The sequence below is a fragment of the Anomaloglossus baeobatrachus genome, assembly GCF_048569485.1.
Source record: "Anomaloglossus baeobatrachus isolate aAnoBae1 chromosome 4 unlocalized genomic scaffold, aAnoBae1.hap1 SUPER_4_unloc_1, whole genome shotgun sequence".
Taxonomy (NCBI): Eukaryota; Metazoa; Chordata; class Amphibia; order Anura; family Aromobatidae; genus Anomaloglossus; species Anomaloglossus baeobatrachus.
The window spans coordinates 161029-184032 of NW_027441783.1; positions in this window are offsets into that span (position 1 = coordinate 161029).

Consider the following 23004-nt stretch of genomic DNA (forward strand, 5'->3'; position numbering starts at 1 on the left):
TAGGCCTCCGGCGAAGCCGGGGCCTAAATTTGAGCGGTGCGGCCGGCGCGCAGGCACCATCAGCGCGGTTCTCAGGCGACAGCAAGAGAACCCGCCGGAAATGTCATAAAACTCACTCAGCACACTCTCCCACAACAATAAAGTACAGGGACCCCCAATATATAAACGTCTCAGGTACCTAGCTTGCTGAGACGCAGGATTCCAAGTCCCTGGGGATGAGTGCTCCGGTCCAGCAGGATCCTGAAGGGCTGCGGATGGAGACACTTCAAACCAGAGCCCAGGAGGGATGGTGAAGGAGCACGGCATGTAAGGCTCCAGCCTTGGAATCAACCTTAACAGCACCGCCGACACAGTGGGGTGAGAAGGGACATGCCGGGGGTCCAGGCTTGGACCCGCTTTTCTTCAAACTCTTTCCAAAAATGAAAAATCAGATGAGAATGCATGTGTGGATGTATGCCTCCTGAACACAAAGCGATAAACTGGCTAGATCTGGTTCTCAAGGGGGTGTATAAGCTCAGAGGGAGGAGCTACACTTTTGAGTGTAGTACTTTGTGTGTCCTCCGGAGGCAGAAGCTATACACCCAATGTCTGGGTCTCCCATAGGAACGATAAAGAAAAACCTCATTTCAATCCAGAAATATTACTGAGTCCATCAGTTATTAGATATATGAAACTGAAATAGCTGTTGCAAAAACCCATATTGTTATAAAGAAAAAAGGTTAACATTAATAGGGGTGCCCAAACATTTTCATATGACTGTACATACTGTCTGCATTGCATTTTTATTTTTAATCCTATTTTGAAAGATGTGTGCTTTATTTACACATAATTGTTTATTGAATTTATTGAATTTTTATTTTATCTTAATATTTTTTCTAAACCTCTTGCCCATTTTTTGCCCATTTTTGTGGATTTTTACAGTTTTTGCTTTCTTTTGCATTTTTTTATATTCTTTATATATTTTATCATTTTGATATATTTCTTCATATTTTCATACACAAATATATACATATATATTTCCTACTTTGAACCTGAGCGCCTATCACCATCACTAGCCCCACGGTGCTTTACAGCACACTTCTAAGGAGAGACCACTCCTCGGTTTCAGACCTGCATAACGGAGCACCATTGCAGGATTCACGGTGCTTCTAAAGCACACTTCTTAGGCTAGGTTCACACTTACGTTGTGTTGCATCAGTCACAATCTGTCGCCTTGAGGAATTACGGTATCCTGTAAAATATTTTGCAGGAATCCAGTTTTTTTCCATAGACTTCTATTAGCGACGGATTATGACTGATTGCCTTGCGTTGCATCCGCTGTGAATGGATCAGTCATTTAGTGACTGACCGTCAGGCGGGAGCAACGCTGAATGTATCGTTTTTTGGAGCAGCAAAAAAACGGATTCTGCAGGAATCCATCACAATCCGTCACAAGCTATAATGAATGTCTATGGTGTTGGATTCCGTCGTAATCCGTCACACGACGGAATCCAGTGCTGGATTCCGTCATGCTCTACTGAGCATGCCCAGCATGTTTGGCACACCCAGCGGGCTGTCCTAAACACAAACGGATCACGATGCATCTGTCAAAGAACAGATGCACAACGGATGTAAGGCTACTTTCACACTTGCTTTGAACGGCATCCGTTGCTATCCGCAGCCTTGAGGAATTACGGTAACCATTGCAGGAAACCGTTTGATTCCTCATAGACTTCTATTAGCTACGGATAGCAACGGACGGATGGTCTTGCGTTGTATCCGCCCATCGGCACATCAGTTGTTTTGTCGCTGACCGTCAGTTTACCGCCAGGCGGATGGAACGCTGCATGTAGTGTTTTTCTGCACTTGGCGGAGTGTCAAAAAAACGCAACCTGCAGGAATCCGTTGGCGTCCGTTGATTTTATAATGGACGCCTATTGTGGCGGATTCCGTTAGAATACGTCATTTAACGGATTCCGTTAACGCCTTCGTCTTTACACGACTGCGCATGGACAGATGTGTAAAATCAAGAAAAAAACCTATGACGGATTGTGTTATTTTGTACGATCCGTAGCATCCATTGTGCCACTATATGCAATGCATCTGTTGCATGCGTCACACAACGCAATGCAACGGATGCCATTCAAGGCAAGTGTGAAAGTAGCCTAACGGACGCGACAGATCAGTTTTTTCACAGGATTCCTGTGAACGGGATCCTATGAAATTACACATCCGTTGCGTCAGTTGACATCTCAAAAATGACGGATCCGTCATTGCGTCGCAACAACGGACCTGACGGAAGCAAAACAACGGAAGTGTGAACCTAGCCTAAAAGGAAATCTGCCTTCCTGCTTCAGTGCACCCAGCACCAGCACCGCTGACCACCATTGTAAGGCCAGTGTACAATTATTATTATTATACAGCATATACATACGGCCCTGGAGCAGGCAAACCGCTGAGACAATCTGTCATTCAGCCACTGTAACTAAGCTGGTATAAGCCAACTATATTCAGCATAATCGTTGGTTTTCACTGGCTGAACTAAGTTCTCCACCAGGCCTGCAGCCAGATCTATCATCAGTGTATAATCTGAATATATTAATCTGCATATATTGATCTGTTTTTACCCCTTTTTTCCTTAGACCTATGAGACCATGAGGCACAGCAGAGCCTAGATCTCTGTTCCAATATTCCTCAATCACCCACTAATATAAAAGAAAAAAAGACGCCGGTCTGATGGAGCGCTGTAACTGATTAAACGAAACCAGGGAATGTTTTTTCAGATATTTTTTAAAAAACAATCCTTTTATTAATAGTCCCTTATAGTCACAATGCCTTTCAACAACAATGTTGCCTTCCGCTAGTAATATCCAGCCTACTACTGGAGTTGTGCGGGGGCGCACAACCCTTTAAGGTGAGCAGTAAATTAAGGAAAGCTTTTTTAATAATCCCCCTGGTGCTTCTCATTTGCGCCCCCTATTTTTACTTTGTCTTGCATCTATCACCCACTTAAGCGGGCTTTACACGCTGCGACATCGCTAATGCGGAGTCGTTGGGGTCACGGATTTTGTGACGCACATCCGGCCGCATTAGCGATGCCGTTGCGTGTGACACCGATAAGCGATTTTGCATCGTTGCAAAAACGTGCAAAATCGCTAATCGGCGACATGGAGGTCCATTCTTAAAAATCGTTACTGCAGCAGTAACGAAGTTGTTCCTCGTTCCTGCGGCAGCACACATCGCTGCGTGTGACGCCGCAGGAACGAGGAAGCTCCCCTTACCTGCCTCCCGGCCGCTATGAGGAAGGAAGGAGGTGGGCGGGATGTTACGTCCCGCTCATCTCCGCCCCTCCGCTGCTATTGGGCGGCGGTTCAGTGACGCTTCAGTGACGTCGCTGTGACGCCACACGGACCGCCCCCTTAGAAGGGAGGCGGTTCGCCCGTCACAGCGACGTCGCCGGACAGGTAAGTATGTGTGACGGCTGTTGTGCGGCACGGGCAGCGATTTGCCCGTGTCACGCAACAGATGGGGGCGGGAACCCACACTTGCGATATCGGGACCGATATCGCAGTGTGTAAAGTAGCCTTTAGGCTGCTTTCACACCTCCGGTTTTTGCTATGCGGCACAATCCGGCACTTTGCATGAAAAACGCAAACTTTTTTTTTGCTGCCGGTTGCGTTTTCCCTGCATAGACTTTAATTAGTGCTGCATTGTGCCGCATGGCCTTGCGTTCCGTCCGTTTTTTGCCGCATGCGGCAGATTTAGCCGATGCGGCGGCCGGATGGAATGTTGCCTGGCACGTTTTTTTGTGCGGCAAACAAAAAAAGCATCCGGCCGATGCGGTGCTATTCCCAATGCATCCCTATGGATGCCGCGCGATGCGGCAAAAAACGCATCCGGCCGCCGCATGAGGTTTTTGCCACTGCGCATGCTCAGTAGCATGCCGCAAGCGGCAAAAAACGGACGGGCCGCATGTAAAAAACTTATGCAAAGGATGCAGTGTTTTCACCGCATCCGTTGCATAGGTTTCACAGCCGGATTGAGCCGCACGGCTCAAACCGGATGTGTGAAAGCAGCCTCAGACTTACCATACCCGGTGTATTTCTCTCTACACACCACCTCAAATCTGGGCACCGTGCTCAGCCAGTGGTCAAAAAACAGGCATTAAAAATTAGACTTAACGCCACTGCCCTATTTTGTATTTCATACAATATACATTAATAATAAAAAACAAAAAAGTAACAAAGAACAAAAAAGATTTTTTAAACTCTCCTAACCCTCCCCCATTTCCCCTCCCCCTCTTCATACCATTTCCCCACAGACAACCATCAATTATCCGCACACCTTGCTGCTCGTCCTGTACCTACTACCATGTACTATATCCCCGGGTACTTAAAGGCAAGGTCAGTGTTATCACATTATGGTCTATAAACCTTGTTTCCTTTTCTTCCCCTATCTCAGGTCATAGTTATTCCATTCTATTTACACTTATAGTTTTACCTCCAACTTTCCCTGTACTTTGGAAATTTGCATATTTTGGGCCTAAAGCATCTTCCTAAGCACCATACCAAATACTTCATAATCACAGGTACCCTAAAAAACTTTCTATCCACTGTTGTATCCATTTATTTATTTAGATTTTTATCTAGTATTATAGCAGTTAACCCCCTTACCACCACTAAACGACTACGTTAGGCGTATTTTAGCTCAGCAGTTATTAATACCATTTCTTTCGCTCTTCCTTGGCAGGTTACGCGGACCCTGCCTACTGCTTGCAGCTTTACATTTGTGGTACATAATACCTTCTAAATAAACATACTCTGTCTTGAAGCTATTATTGTCTCCTCTCATTTTCTTGAGCGCCAGTGTTTCCTTACTGTAATTGTACATGAGTTATGGCGCACAGTAGATGTGCAGGAGCCGTCTGTGTTTTACAGTCTATGCAACACAATAACGGGGTTAACACTAATGGGTATTTATATTTCGCTGTAGGGTGGGCCCCTGGAGTCAATTTCCCTGGTGGGCCCCAGACACCCCAGTCCAACCCTGTGTGTATCAAATTACTCACCATCAATATTATAGCTATTTAACCACTTAATGACCGGGCTGTTTCACCCCTTTGCTTTCCAGTCACTATTTGGGGTTTTATCAAACATATGCCTTTAATCCCTTCACCCCTGGGCAATTTTCTGTTTTGTTTTTTCCTCCACTTCTTCCAAGAAGAATGTAATTACACAATTGTGAGGGTTTTTTTAATTTACCATGTTCACCATATGGTAAATTAAACGGCTGGTTCACGACACAGCATTAGTGGCCATATCCATGTAAAACTCATAGGGAAGGCTTTTCTCAAATACCTTGTGAAGTAAATTCTGCCTCTGAGCATTGCTATTGTGGTCCACTCACCCCTTCAAGTTGCCCCCAAACTCCGTGACCTCTGAGATCCGGTGATGTCACATCAACTTCCAGTTGACCCGGCATCACCGAGGTGGCCCCAGTCTTCCTGAGTGACTGGGCTGTGGGCAGAGTTTCACCGCTGACCGTGGGGTCACTTGTAGGGGATGAGTGGACATGCAATAGCAATGCTTAGAGGCAGAATTTACTTCACAAGGTATTTGAGAAAAGCCTTCCCTATGAGTTTAACATGGATGTGGCCACTACACCATGTTCCAAATTATTATGCAAATTGGATTTAAGGGTCATAGCGATTAATTTTTCTTTTTTCAATGAAACTCATTGATGGTATTGTGTATCAGGGTTCTTTGGATCACTGAAATCAATCTCAGATACCTGTGATAATTAGTGGTGCTCAATAAAAGGAAAACTGGATGTTCCACAATATTAAGCAGGCCACAGTTTTCAAGTAACATGGGAAAGAAAAAGCATCTCTCTGCTGCCGAAAAGCATCAAATAGTGCAATGCCTTGGACAAGGGATGAAAACATTAGATATTTCCCAAAAACCTATAAGCCTATCCTATATTAACATGTAACTTGGCCTGTTAGGATGTTTTTGATTTAAATAGCTTTCTAATTCAGTGAATGTGACCTCCTAATGCTGCAAATTCCACAAATGAGCATTTTCAGTTCTTTAAAACATATAACATGTTTAGAAACTCTACTGTGCCTAATAATTGGAACAGTGCATTTTGAGGTTTTTTTTTTAATTTTGAAGATTACACTGTATTCATTGGGAGGTTTCTTCAATAAAATTCAATGTATACTCTAACGGGTGATGACTTTAATTTGACTGACTGTCATTTGCACCGACCATTTAGGAAAATCACAGAAAAATATCATTTGCATAATAATTTGGAACATTGTGTAATGCTGAGTTTTGAACCACCTCTAACATGGCAATTTGATTCTCCAGGTCGGTATGAGTACATAGTATAGTTTTTTAAGTAGTGAAAAAAATTTGGAATTTTGTAAATAAATAAATAAATAAAATTTGCTTGTCACCAATTTCCGAGACCTGTAACATTTTTATTTTTCGTGATCTGGGGGTGTGATGGCTCATTCTTTGTGCCCTGAGCTGGCATTTTTTTATTTTTATTTTTTTTAATTTACAATGTTCACTATATGGTAAATTAAACGGCTGGTTCACGACACAGCATTAGTGGCCATATCCATGTAAAACTCATAGGGAAGGCTTTTCTCAAATACCTTGTGAAGTAAATTCTGCCTCTGAGCATTGCTATTGCGGTCCACTCACCCCTTCAAGTTGCCCCCAAACTCCGTGATCTCTGAGATTCGGTGATGTCACATCAACTTCCAGTTGACCCGACATCACCGAGGTGGCCCCAGTCTTCCTGAGTGACTGGGCTTTGGGCAGAGTTTCACCGCTCACCACAGCCCAGCGTCACTCCTACTTGCGGCAGCGGCGCTCTGCAGCGAAGGAGGGAGCATGAGACGCTGGGCTGTGGTGAACGGTGAAACTCTGCCCACAGCCCAGTCACTCAGGAAGACTGGGGCCACCTCGGTGATGTCGGATCAACTGGAAGTTGATGTGTCATCACTGGATCTCAGAGGTCACTGAGTCCGGGGGTCACTTGAAGGGGATGAGTGGACTTGCAATAGCAATGCTTAAAGGCAGAATTTACTTAAGGTATTTGAGAAAAGCCTTCCCTATGAGTTTAACATGGATGTGGCCACTACACCATGTTCCAAATTATTATGCAAATTGGATTTAAGGGTCTTAGCGATTAATTTTTCTTTTTTCAATGAAACTCATTGATGGTATTGTGTATCAGGGTTCTTTGGATCACTGAAATCAATCTCAGATACCTGTGATAATTAGTTTGCCAGGTGAGCCCAATAAAAGGAAAACTGGATGTTCCACAATATTAAGCAGGCCACAGTTTTCAAGTAACACGGGAAAGAAAAAGGATCTCTCTGCTGCCGAAAAGCATCAAATTGTGCAATGCCTTGGACAAGGGATGAAAACATTAGATATTTCACAAAAACCTAAGCGTGATCATCGTACTGTGAAGAAATTTGTGGCTGATTCAGAGCACATACTTGTTTGTGCTGATAAAGGCAGAATGAGGAAGGTTTCTGCCAGGCAAGTTCATCGAATTAAGAGAGCAGCTGCTAAAAAGCTGTTACAAACCAGCAAACAGATATTTGAAGATGCTGGTGCCTCTGGAGTCCCTCGAATCTCAAGGTGTAGGATCCTTCAAAGGTTTGCTGTGGTACATAAACCTACTATTCGGCCACCCCTAACCAGTGCTCACAAGCAGAAATGGTTGCAGTGGGCCCAGACATACATGAAGAATAATTTTCAAACAAACAGTCTTGTTTACTGACGAATGTCGAGCAACCCTGGATGGTCCAGATGGATGGAGTAGTAGATAGTTGCTGAATGGCCACCATGTCCCAACAAGGATGCGACATCAGCAAGGAGGTGGAGGAGTCGTGTTTTGGGCTGGAATCATGGGGAGACATCTAATAGGCCCCTTTATGGTTCCTGAAAGTGTGAAAATGACCTCTGCAAAGTATATAGAGTTTCTGACTGACAACTTTCTTCTATGCTACAAAAAGCAGAAACGGGCCTTCAGAAGCAAAATCATCTTTATGCATGACAATGCACCATCTCATACTGCAAAGAATACCTCTGTGTCATTGGCTGCTATGGGCATAAAAGGAGATAAACTTATGGTGTGGCCAGCATCTTTCCTTGACCTTAACCCTATAGAGAACCTTTGGAGTATCATCAAGCAAAAGATCTATGAGGGTGAGAGGCAGTTTACATCAAAATAGCAGCTCTGGGAGGCTATTCTGACATCAGGCAAAGAAATTCAAGCAGAAACCCTCCTTTTAACCCAACAAGTTAAAAGGATGCAAGAATTGTGAAAGTGATATCAAAGAAGGGTTCCTATATTAACATGTAACTTTACCTATTAGGATGTTTTTGATTTAAATAGCTTTTTATTTCAGTGAATGTGACCTCCTAATGCTGCAAATTACACAAATGAGAATTTTCAGTTCTTTAAAACATATAACATGTTTAGAAACTCTACTGTGCCTAATAATTGGAACAGTGCATTTTGAGGGTTTTTATTTAATTTTGAAGATTATACTGTATTCATTGGGAGGTTTCTTCAATAAAATTCAATGTATACTCTAACGGGTGATGACTTTATTAGACTGACTGTCATTTGCACCGACCATTTAGGAAAATCACAGAAAAATATAATTTGCATAATAATTTGGAACATTGTGTAATGCTGAGTTTTGAACCACCTCTAACATGGCAATTTGATTCTCCAGGTCAATACGAGTACATAGATATCAAACATGTATAGTTTTTTTAAGTAGTGAAAAAAAATTGGAATTTTAAAAAAAATATTAATTAATTTTAAAAAATAAAAATAAATAAAATTTGCTTGTCACCAATTTCCGAGACCTGTAATATTTTTATTTTTCGTGATCTGGGGGTGTGATGGCTCATTCTTTGTGCCCTGAGCTGACATTTTTATTCCTAACATTTTGGGGTAGATAAAACGTTTTGACTGCCTCTTATTGCTTTTTATTGAGACGTTGCAGTGAACAAAAATGTAGTTCCGGCATTTTGATTATTTTTGTCATGTTTGGCATTTACTAATCAGATTATTTTATATTTTAAAAGATCAGACATTTCTGACAGTAGCAATACCAAATATGTGCAGATTTTTTTTAATTGTTTTATTTTTAATGGGGCAAAAGGAGGAGGGTGATTTGAACTTCTGGGCCATTTTTATTTTTTCATATTTTTCCCAATTTTTTTATTTAACTTTTTACTGTATTTAATAGACCCCTTAGGAGACTTGAAACTGTAATCATCCGATCTCAAAAGTTGCGTTTAAAGAATTAATATCGCCAAAACAAATTTCTTGCTTGGATACTCACATAATTATTGCCCCTTTTTTCATGAAACATGGGCTTAATTTTTATGTAAGGTTTGTACTCCTCTTTTTCTGTTCCTATTTTCCATCCAATTAAAATACATTTGTAACCGGGATGGAGGATATCCCCCAACCAGGATAACCAGCAACTCAGATAATAAAGAAAAAACAAGAGGACAAGGAGTTATGGCTGAAAGAAAAAGTGTTTATTGAAAAATATCATAAAGTGCAATCGTGCATAAGAATAAGAAAAAAAAGGAGGGATATGGCATTAACAGAAAAGGTCCCAAATCATCCTGCAAAGTGCATGTGCAAGTATATGAAGAATAAATAGTATGTGCAGGACAATGAGAAACACCAGACGAGAAAACACTGGGCAAGACACAACATTATGGATTGGACTGAGCTGCATGCAGGAAGGATCAAAGACAAGTTATGTGCAAACAAGTGACTACTGCATGCAGCCCAGTAACACCACAAGTGCAAAATAGCAATGGTTGAATGAGGTATTTACAGTATTTTTCGGACTATAAGAGGCACCCTGGTTTTAGAGGAGGAATGTAGGAAAATAAAATTTTAAGCAAAAAATGTGGTCATGACACACTGTTATGGGACGAGGATCTGCTGCTGACACTGTTATGGGGGTAATGTTCTCAAATTCTCTAATAAGGTACCCCATCCTGGTAATGATCCTCCTGCCTTGTTTATGAACCCCATCCTTGTATATACTGTATGTCCCTCATCCTGGTATAGCCCCCATCCTGCTATATACTGCCATCCAGCTAATAACCCCCGTCCTGATAAATACCCCATCCTGGTATAGCCCTCATCCTGCTATATACCGCCATCCTGCTAAATACCCCCATCCTGCTAAATACCCCCATCCTGTTATATACCCCCATCCTGCTATATACACCCATCCTGCTATATACACCCATCCTGCTCATATACCCCCATCCTGCTATATACCCCCATCCTGCTCATATACCCCCATCCTGCTCATATACCCCCATCCTGCTATATAACCCCATCCTGCTCATATACCCCCATCCTGGTATGTGCCCCCATCCTGCTATATGGCCTGTATCCTAAGGCACAGAAAAAAATAAACATTTATACTCACCTTTCCTCACTCCCTGCAGCATCGATCATCTTCCTATCTGTGTCAGCAGCAGCGCCGCTGACCTGTGTGGAGCCGTCATGGATCCCTGCAGCTTTGCGATATCCTCCTGTCTATCTCCCGCTGATGTGTGTGGATCCATGTGCGCACAGTGATGACGTCATCGCTGTGCTCACCGCTCTCTACACAGATCAGCTGGCCGGCAGACAGGAGGAGATCGCGATGCTGCAGGGACCGGTGAGTATACTGTACTTATTTACTGCCCCCCGCACTGATGATGATGCGCGGGGGGCAGTGAATATAGCCACACATGATCACTCCAGGCTGTAGTTGCCAGGGGTGATCACGAGGACTGGCTGTTAATTATGCGCCCAGCCCCCGCCCATCTGTCAGCGCCGGCTTCAGCGCTGAGAGATGATGGGCGGGAGGATGCATGTATATGAAATGAGCGGGCCCACGTGGTCACGGCAGGTGCTGCTACAGCCTGCTCATGCCACCGATGAACTACTCCACCGCAGCACCCTCATTCCCCGCAGCCCTACATTTAGACTATAAGACACACACCCCACTTCCCCCCAACATTTGGGGGGGAAAAAGTGCATCTTATGGTCCAAAAAATACGGTACCTATGTAGGAGTACTGCAATTTAAAACTCTCTCCCTGACAATATAACACCCACCAGCAGCACAAAGTATATAGTGCAGTGGCGTAGCAAAGGGGAAGGGGGGTCCGCCCCGGGCGGCACGTGTAAGGGGGCGGCATTTTAGGGGTATTAAAATAAAAAAAAAACAAATTTCCAATTGGCAGCTGTGATTGGTTGCAGTGAGACAGCTGTCACTCAGTGTGGGGGCGTGTCTGACTGCAACCAATCATAGGCGCCGGTGGGTGGGGGAAGCAGGGAATACGAGATGGAATAATGAGCGGCCGGCATTTTCCAAACAGGAAAAGCCGCCGGAGCTTTGTGACAGCTGTGCAGTGCCACGCCGGTGATCGGTGAATATGAGAGAGGGGGTGAGAGGGAGAGACCGATCAACAGAGAGAGAGAGACAGACATCGACAGAGAGAGACCGACTAACCGACAGACCGACAGAGAGGGAGAGACCGACTCACAAAGAGAGAGAGACCGACTCACAAAGAGAGAGAGACCGACCAACTGCAAAAATGCTCCAAAACAACGATCCTTTTTTTGTACTGTTTTACTGGCAGCAGGCTATTGTGAACGATCAGCTGATCACCCGGCGGACTGCCTATAAGCTGATCGCTCACAAAAGCTGGCCGCCGGGCAATCAGCTGATCGCTCTCAAAAGCCGGGCGATCAGCTAATCGCACTCAAAAGCCGGCCAATCAGCTGATCGTTCACAAAAGCCGGCTGATCAGCTGATCGCACTCAAAAAACGGCCGCCGGGCAATCAGCTGAACGCTCTCAAAAGCTGGCCACCGGGCGATCAGCTGACCATTCTGCCGCCGAGAGAGAGAGAGAAACATTGATTTCAATGATTAAATATAAGAGCTGAGCATGCGCAGTGAACAAAAAGGGATTCCGACGCTCAAAAAACGCTACATGCTGCGTTCCTGACGCCCGACGGTCAATCGTTCCACGACTGATCCGTCATGTGGCTGATGCAACGCAGACACATTAGTCGCAAACCGTCGTCCATACAAGTCTATGGTAAACAGCGCAAGCCATTAACGGATTGCGCTGTTTTTCAAACAGGCGGATTGCGACTAACGCAAGTGTGAAAGTACCCTTATCGACGGCCAATGGAGAGGGGCGGCAAATTTGAAGACCGCCCCGGGCGGCAAAAGCAGTTGCTACGCCACTGATACAGTGTAACACAAAGTACAGTGTAATAGCCCCTCTCCCCCAAACACATCACCTCATTACATACATGTTATCAGGACCCCACAATGCACAGTGTAATAGCCCCCTGACCCCACACACATTACCTCATTACATACACGTTATCAAGCCTCTACACTGCACAGTGTAATAGCCCCCCTTCCCAAACACACATCACCATATTACATACATGTTATCAGACCCCCACACTGCACAGTGTAATAACCCCCTCCCCCACACACATCACCTCATTAGATATATGTTATCAGGCCTCTACACTGCACAGTGTAATATCCCCCCTCCCCAAACACACATCACCATATTACATACATGTTATCAGACCCCTATACTGCACAGTGAATAGCCCCCTCCCCCACACACATCACCTCATTACATACATGTTATCAGGCCCCTATACTATATAGCCCCCACACTGCACAGTAATGAACCCTCTGCCACCTGTCTCCACAGTACCTCACTTCCCTCTCTCTCTGTACACAAACTTAGATGCTGTCTGCATCTTACCACCAGCCCGGAGCTCCCAGTGCAGTAGGAGGGAATCACTGAGACTGCAGAGGGAGGCGGAGCCGGCACTGAGCCCCGCAGGTCCTGGAGGAACAGCTGGGAATCCTCTGCAGACAGGTGCGCGTTTTGATAGGACCTGGCAACGCACACTGTGCTGCTCGGGTGCGTCCTGTACTTTTAAATGAAACCATAAGTTTTACCATCTAGTGTACTGGAAAACAGCAAAAAAAATCCAAGTGTGAAAAAACTGCAACAAAAAGTGTGATCGCACAATAGTTTTTGGGATATTTTATTCACTATGTTCACTATATGGTAAAACTGATGTGTCGTTGTGCTGCCTGAGGTCGGTGCGAGTTTGTAGGCACCAAAGATCTATAGGTTTACTTGTATCTAAGGGGTTAAAAAAATTCACAAGTTTGCCCAAAAATAGTGGCGCATGTTTTGTGCCATTTTCCGAAACCTGTAGTGTTTTCATTTTTTAGGATCTATTGCTCAGTAATAGCTTATTTTTTGTGTCTTGAGCTGATGTTTCTAATGGTACCATTTTTGTGCAGATGCTACGTTTTGATCGCCTGTTATTGCATTTTGCGCAAAACTTGCGGCGACCACAAAACTTAATTTTGGCGTTTGGAATTTTTTTTGCTGCTACGCCGTTTACCGATCAGATTAATTATTATTTTTTTAACCCTTTAATTTTCAATGGGGCAAAAGGGCAGTGATTTGAACTGTTAGGTTTTTTATTTTTTTTAGTTTTTAAAACTTTTTTTAAAACTTTTTTTTTTTTTAATTTTACTAGTCCCCCTAGGGGACTACATGGATCAGCAATTTGATCGCTCTGCTATATCTTCAGATTACAGCTACAGAACTGAGATCTGCAGATATGTTGCTTTACTTTCAGTGCTGGTGCTATGCCGGCACTGAGAGAAAGTGACTCATGTTAGCTACAGGCGTCATCACATGACCATGTGCTACCATGGCAACCACCGGATGTCACGTGATCACGCACGTGACTTCCGGTGGGGGCAGGGGTAAGTAAAAGTAATGGTCACGCGCATATACATTTCGCTGCCAGATTTTGGCAGAGAGATGTAAGGGGTTAAAAGTTGCGGGTGGAAAGCGAATCCACTTGTAACTTGCAGGCAAACATGTCAGCTGCTGAAATCAGCTGAAATGTGCGCGAATCGCCCCGGCCTGCCCACGGCAGGGGTCGGGGATTAACCTCACATGATCCATGACGGATATCTACGTCATGGGTCGTGAAGGGGTTAAAGGTGCAGTGTCACATTTAATTATCAGTATTGTAGCTGCGGGTGGGCCCCGTCTGAGCACGGGGTCCGGGGCGACCACACCCTCTGCCCTCCCAAATCTACCATTTCCTCTTCCCCCTGATGAAGCGGCAGGTGACCCCAGGGCCAGATTAAGGTTGGTGGGGGCCCCTGGGCGGAAAATCTGGTGGGGGCCCAATAACATTAACATTTTTAGTTATAACAGTAGAGCGCGAAATGTAGCATTTAGATATAAATCCAATGAGCTTGGATCTATCTTATCCTGTTCTTCCACATTCAGATTTACAGTACTACAATACAGATACAGTCCAGGATAACTCACAGCCGTCACTTATACACACAGTACAATACAGATACAGTCCAGAATAACTCACAGCCGTCACTTATACACACAGTACAATACAGATACAGTCCAGGATAACTCACAGCCGTCACTTATACACACAGTACAATACAGATACAGTCCAGGATAATTCACAGCCGTCACATATACACACAGTACAATACAGATACAGTCCAGAATAACTCACAGCCGTCACTTATACACACAGTACAATACAGATACAGTCCAGGATAAATCACAGCCGTCACTTATACACACAGTACAATACAGATACAGTCCAGGATAACTCACAGCCGTCACTTATACACACACAGTACAATACAGATACAGTCCAGAATAACTCACAGCCGTCACTTATACACACAGTACAATACAGATACAGTCCAGGATAACTCACAGCCGTCACTTATACACACAGTACAATACAGATACAGTCCAGGATAACTCACAGCCATCATTTATACACACAGTACAATACAGATACAGTCCAGGATCACTCACAGCAGCCACTTATACACACAGTACAATACAGATACAGTCCAGGATAACTCACAGCCGTCACTTACACACACAGTACAATACAGATACAGTCCAGAATAACTCACAGCCGTCACGTGCACGCAGGGTTAAGATTATGGGCGGTGTTGTGATGTTTATTCCTAAGCAACCGCCCATAATCGCGGGACCGCGCTTTCGGTGTAGTCACTGCTCCGCGCTCTTCCCATCTATTTCCTGCCTCGGGGCAAGATGGGAAGGAGGCGAAGTGAGGTCAGCAGCAGCGCGCTTGCGCAGAAAGAAGCAGGCCGAGGGGGAAAGCGCGGTCCCGCGATTATGGGCGGTTGCTTAGGAATAAACATCACAGCACCGCCCATAATCTTAACCCTGCGTGCACGTCACCAGCGGTGACGCTGGGCACAGTGCTCATCCCCGAGAGATGGGCACTGGGCATGCGCGGGGATGGCTGGAGCAGTGGGCGGCGTCCAGAAGTATTGAAATCAGCGATGGGGGCGGCATACAGGACCAGGGGGCAGAATAACGGCCATCAGGCAGCCCGCCCCCGTGACGGATTTACAGAATCAGAAGCCAAAAAGGTACAACTTTATAAACACTTTTTTTCGGTCAGAAAGTGGGCACAATCATAACAGGGACCTTTCTAGAATGCAGCCCAGGAGCTGCAGAGGGGGAATCTGTTAGGTTTTAGGGGAAATTTCTGCTGACAGGTTCCCTTTAAGACAGCCAAGGAATAGTAAAAATGCAGAAAGAGAACGTTTTCACTGGCAGCAATGGTTGCTAAAATTAACAATGTGCTCTCTATTGTATTATCTCCGGAGCAGTACATAGCAGCTGATGTCTGTACACAGTATACCATATACAGTATCAGAGGTGGATCGTTCAGTTTGGCGCCCCCTCCTATACATGGCTTATGTGGTTTGAGTAGTCATTATGCCGATGAGCTGCTCTTCATAATTCTCTCAATGTTTAGTGAAATACTACAGCCCATAAAGAGAAGCAGGAAGAGAAGCTAATTGTGACTGGAAGTATGAAAATGACCTGCATGTGGTCATGTGACCACTTCTGCAATTGGCAAGCAGAGCTGAATCCTTACATACATACAACAGTATATTACAGGTTGTTAGGATTGGGCATGCTACAGGGCTTACTTTTATTATAAAAGGGGTTATCCATTTCCACAATGAAAATTTGTAGTTATTCTATATGACTGCAGACTTCTGAATTCTCACAGCTTGCGGACTGCACGCTGTAATGATTTTCCCATGCCATGAGCAAGCAGTCACAGGACCGCAAGTATGCGATTTGCCTACTTCCAGCCATATTCTAATTAGATGTGTGCCGCCTCACTCAATATAAGTGAATTGTGGTTATACTTGTGGTTTCGTGCCCTCAAGCTCTCATTCTAACATGCTGTATATAAGAGCCCAGGTCACTGTGTAGGACTTAAAAAACACTTTATAATACTTACCTAAACCGGTCACTGCAGTGGATGTGGCTCAAATAGGCGTCTTCATCCTCCGGTGTCGGCGCCTCCTCTTTCGGCCATCTTCATCCTCCTTCTGAAGCCTGTGTGCATGACGCATCCTACGTCATACACACTCACCGGTCCCGCTCATGCGCACTACAATGCTTTCATCTGCCCTGCTCAGAGCAGATCAAAGTGCACCTGCGCAGGACCTGAATGCCGGCGAGTGTGTATGACATCAGACGTGTTATGCACCGCGGCTTCAGAAGATGGAGGACAAAGATGGCTGAAAGAGGTGACGCCAGCACCGCAGGACGGAGACGCCCATTTGAGCCACATCACCGCAGCAACTTCTTAAGGTGTGTATTATAAAGTGTTTTTTATGTTCTACACAGCGGTCTGGGCTATTATATACAGCATGTTAGAATGCTGTATATGGCCAAAAACACACTTCCGCATAAAAAAAATGTACGTGTGACATGGGTTTTTTTTTGGGGCGTTTCTCCAGTACGTATGACATCCGTGTGATGGCATATGCTATCCGTGTGTGCGTGTGGAATGTCCGTGTATGTGTACGTGAAATGTCCGTGTGAAATGTCCGTGTGTGTGGTAAAATGTCATTTGATACATGTCGGCTGACAGCAGACAGAGTCGCGCGCTGAGAATGAACTCGGGTGAACTTCACCCGACTTCATTGTCATCCCACGGCTCTGTCTGTGTCGCATACTGATTAGCGGTCACCCGTGAAGGACTCACCGGTGACCGCTAATCCCCTGAGTGACTGAAGTGAGCAGCGCGATTAGCGCTGCCGTCACTCAGGTTACCCCCGGCTAGCTGGATCCTCAACCCGAGACTGCAACTCACCTGTGACTTCATCGCTGTCACTCGGGAGACTTGCTGTCACAGGTGGAGGATCCAGCGGTGGCCGCGAGTAACCTCAGTGACAGCTCAGCTTATCGCGCTACTCCCCTCAGTTGCTGTGTGGAGCTGGCAAGAGCGGCGGTGTTCTTCTGCAGCTCCTGTCACCTTCATGTAGCAGAGCTGGAAGCGACGCTGGACCTCCGTGGATTACGTGGACATGGATGGGTTTTTGGGGCATAATAAATTGGTGAATGAGGGTATTTGTTATTGTTTTTTATTTCAAATAAAGGATTTTTCGTTGTGTGTGTTTATTTACTTTAACTTGCAGGTTAATCATTGGGGGTGTCTCATAGACGCCTGCAATAATTAATCTAGGATTTAGTGGCAGCTATGGGCTGCCATTAACTCCTTATTACCCCGATTGCCAACGCACCAGGGCAAATCGGGAAGAGCCGGGTAGAGTCCCAGAACTGTTGCATCTATTGTATTCGGCAATTCTAGGCGGCTGCTGGCTGATATTGTTGGGCTGGGGGGCTCCCCATAACGTGGGGCTCCCCATCCTGAGAATACCAGCCTTCAGCCGTATGGCTTTATCTTGGCTGGAATCAAAATGAAGGGGGACCGCACGCCATTTTATTAAATTAATTATTTATTTATTTCACTGCACAGTATAGAGCCGCCCACCGGCTGCTGTGATTGGGTGCAGTGAGACAGCTGTCACTCAGCGTGGGGGCGTGTCTGACTGCATCAAATCATAGGCGCCGGTGGGCGGGGGAAGCAGGGAATACGATATTGATTAATGAGCGGCCGGCATTTTCAAATGAATTGAAGCCGCGTATTTTCGGCACAGCTGTTCCTCACCGCGCTGGTGATCGGGGATTGGTAAGTATGAGCCGGGGGAAGAAAAAGACCGAGCGACAATGTAAGTATGACTGAGAACAGCAGAAAAAAGGTACCGTAAGTAGACTGACTTTAATAAAAAATAAAAAAAAAAAATAGATCGCTCGTTTAAAAATGCACACGAACGAAATGTGCTGAACACGGACATGCTCCGTGTGCGGTCAATGCAGGCACGGACCCATTGACTTTAGCGGGTCCGTGCCTGCGTGCTGACCACCAAAAATAGACATGTTGTCCGTGCGGGAAAACGCACGCACGGACTTATCATACGGACACACGTTCCGTGTGATTTTACGCGTGTGTGCCATCACCCATAGAATAACATGGGTCTCCGGTACGTGCAAAAACGTACCAAACACATCATACCGGAGGCACGGATGTGTGTTGCGGGCCTATAAGAGTCCACTGGTGGTGGCCGCAGCTTATAGGGCAAAAAACTGGTGACAGGTTCCCTTTAAAGGTACAGTGCGGTCCTCCGGCGGCCCTGAACCACGGCTAAAGCAGGGGTGGGATTCAAATTTTTAACAACAGGTTCTCTGTAAACCCAGCCCATTTGAAAACCACACCCATTCTGTAACCACACCCATTTTATTAGCCACACCCATTTTCACGCAGTTTCCTCAACCAAAAAAATACAAGTAATTTAAAGTAAAATCTCTTTCCCCTTATTACTCTCCTATACCGTCACTCTCCTGTCCAGCACCAGTAGTTCCAGTCACTGTCACTCTTATTGTATTAAATGGTTTATCTACAATTTTAAAAAATTATTACTAAAGTAGCCCTGCTAAAATTAGAACGGACGACCTTCCCCATACAGATCTCATCCCATGTGGCTGCTTTTCCAGTGCAGAGCCCATCCCATGTGATCTTTCCCCTGCAGATCCCATCCCATGTTGTCTCTTTCCCCTGCAGATCCCATCCCATGTGGCTCCTTTCCCCCTACAAATCCCATCCCATGTGGTCTCTTTCCATTGCAGATCCCATCCCATTATGACCTCTTTCCCCTGCAAATCCCATCCCATTATGGCTTCTTTCCCTTGCAGATCCCATCCCATTATGGCCTCTTTCCCTTGCAGATCCCATCCCATTATGGCCTCTTTCCCCTGCAGATCCCATCCCATTATGGCTTCTTTCCCTTGGAGATCCCATTCCATTATGGCCTCTTTTCCTTGCAGATCCCATCCCATTATGGCTTCTTTCCCTTGAAGATCCCATCCATTATGGCCTCTTTCCCCTGCAGATCCCATGCCATTATGACCTCTTTCCCCTGCAGATCCAATCCCATTATGACCTCTTTCCCCTGCAGATCCCATCCATTATGACCTCTTTGCCCTGCAGATCCATCCCATTATGGCCTCTTTCCCCTGCAGATCCCATCCCATGTGGCTCCTTTTCCCAAATAGTTCCCATCTTATGCGGCTCTTCTGACCTACAGATTCTTGTCTCCCTGCTTCTTCGGCTTATTGAGCGCTTACCTACTCCAAGCACCGGCAGCCTCTCCTCTGTCTTCCGTCCTCCTCCGCGGCACTCTGCAGCCACACTGACGCTGACAGGCGGCAGCAGGATGAGCAACCTCACGACACTGCCGTGACCTTTGCAGCGTCAGCACGTCGCTGCACGCCAGGCAGGGGCTGGCTGTCACATTTTAGCCCGGGGGGCAATCATAAGGCAATGGCCCTCAAGTTGTAGCGGCCCACCTTTGGCCTATTTATCTCTAGCCGCTGCATTAAAGCAGCAGAGGTAACAGGCTTTACGAACAGACTGGTACATATATATGGGAACAGAACCGCGCTTACTGCAACAGAACCAAGATGAATACAAAGATACGGGAACTGCAAGGAGCTTACTACAGAGATATGGGAGGATAATCGAGCTTACTACAGAGATACAAGATCAGAACCGAGCTTACTACAGAGATACGAGATCAGAACTGGGCTTACTACAGACATACAAGATCAAACCAGAGCTTACTACAGAGATACAAGATCAGAACTGAGCTTACTACAGAGATACAAGATCAGAACCGACATTACTACAGAGATACAAGATCAGAACCGAGCTTACTACAGAGATACAAGATCAGGACCGAGCTTACTACAGAGATACAAGATCATAACCGAGCTAACTACAGACATACGAGATCAGAACCAAGCTTACTACAGAGATACGAGATCAGAACCGAGCTTACTACAGAGATATAAGATCAAAACAGAGCTTACTACAGAGATACAAGATCAGAACTGAGCTTACTACAGAGATACAAGATCAGAACCGACATTACTACAGAGATACAAGATCAGGACCGAGCTTACTACAGAGATACAAGATCAGAACCGAGCTTACTACAGACATACGAGATCAGAACTGAGCTTACTACAGAGATACGAGATCCGAACCAAGCTTACTACAGAGATACAAGACCAGAACCGAGCTTACTACAGAGATACGAGATCAGAACCGAGCTTACTACAGAGATACGAGATCAGAACCAGGCTTACTACAGAGATACGAGATCAGAACCGGGCTTACTACAGACATACGAGATCAGAACCAAGCTTACTACAGAGATGCATGATCAGAACCGAGCTTACTACAGAGATATGAGATCAGAACCAAGCTTACTACATAGATACAAGATCAGAACCGACGTTACTACAGAGATACGAGATCAGAACAGAGCTTACTACAGAGATACAAGATCAGAACCGAGCTTACTACAGAGATACAAGATCAGAACCAAGCTTACTACAGACATATGAGATCAGAACCAAGCTTACTACAGAGATACATGATCAGAACCAAGCTTACTGCAGAGATACAAGATCAGAAGCGAGTTTACTACAGAGATATAAGATCAGAACAGAGCTTACTACAGAGATACAAGATCAGAACCGATCTTACTACAGAGATACGACATCAGAACCGAGCTTACTACAGAGATACGAGAACAGAACCGAGCTTACTACAGAGACATTGGAGCAGAAGAGAGCTTAATACAGAGATAAGGATGGAGAACAGAACCGAGCTTACTGTATCCATACAGTAACAGAATTGTACTTACTATTCTACTACATAGAAACCGCAACAGAACCAAGCCTCCTACATAGATATGGGAACATAACAAGCTTACTGCATACACATAGTACCACAACTAACTTATTGCTTAAATATGGTACCATAACTGAGCTTACTATATAGATGCAAAACCACACTTGCTAAATAGATACAGTACCATATCCCAGCTAACTACATACACAACAATTAGAAAGCTTCTCCTATATTTTCAATGTTAAACACGCACAGCACACAGATGGCACATGGACTGTACACTGCATGTGCTGTACGTGTTTTTCACAGCCCCATAGACTTCTAATGGCCCTTGTCATCTGTGCTGCTGGAGAAAAAACAGACTGCTCCATGTGAAGCACATGGACACGTGGTCCTCGTAAACACATGGACATGCGAGCAGCACCATAGATTATAATGGGTACACGTGGTAACAGTGAAAAAACGGATACAACTCGTACCAGACACACAGACATGTAAAGGAGGCCTTAAGTTCACTTAGCTACGTCACACTGCAGGGGTTAATTTCACTTTTCTTTTCATAAACATAGAAAGACAAATGAAATTCCCAAACACATATGTGATTGAGCTGTGTACCCACGATCAGTGTCAACAGCGTTTTGGACGCAAAGTGTTTTCACTGTGTCCAAAATGCTAAATTGTACAGTACAAGCACAGTTGATGGATTTATAGAAATCTCCGGCCCCCTGGGCTTCTTTTAGGCGTTCCATAAACCGACCTGTGGCGTGAGTTTCCGTGCTGCAGCATGTCAATTTATTCTAACAGCGATGATAGTGCTCTGGGCGGGAGAACACAGCGACAATCCGCTGTCAGTCACCCTGATCACTCAGGAGACTAGCGTCTCCAAAAGAGAAAGTACGCTGCATCCACACCATAAGGAAGCCTGATGGTGGGCACTCACCCTTATAGATTAAACGGTGCTTTACACGCTGTGACATCGCCAACAATATATATCTTCGGGGTGACGTCATTAGCGACATCGCAGCGTGTGACACCTAGGAGCGACGATCAACGATCGCAAAAACGTCAAAAATCGTTGCTCGTTGATACGTCGCTCCATTTCATAATATCGTTGGGGGTGCATCGCTATGTGTGACACCGCAGGAACGATGGATCTCCTGTCCACTGGCAATGAGGAAGGAAGGAGGTGGGTGGGATATTCCACCCGCTCATCTCCGCCCCTCCGCTTATATTGGACGGCTGCTGTGTGACGTTGCAGGGAAGGTAAGTCCGTATGACGGGTGTAAGCGATATTGTGCGCCACGGGCAGCGATTTGCCCGTGACGCACAACCGACGGGGGTGGGTACGCTCGCTAGCGATATCGATAGCGATATTGCAGCATGTAAAGTGCCCTTTAGGGGGCTATATATCGTCAGGGTCATGTTGTTAGTGACGCACATCCGGCGCCGGTAGCGACATCGCAACGTGTAAATCCTAGGTGTGACGATGAACGAGCACAGAAGCGTACAATATCGCTGATCTGTGTAACGTCGTTCATTTCCATAATGTCAGTTCAACCGCAGGTACAATGTTGTTTGTCGTTCCTGTAGCTCTACACATCGCTGTGTGTAAACCCGCAGGGGCGACAAACATCTCCTTACCTGCGTCCTGACCGCAATGCGGAAGGGAGAAGGTGGGCGGGATGTTATGTCCCGCTCATCTCCGCCCCTCCGCTTCTATTGGCCGGCCGCTTAGTGACG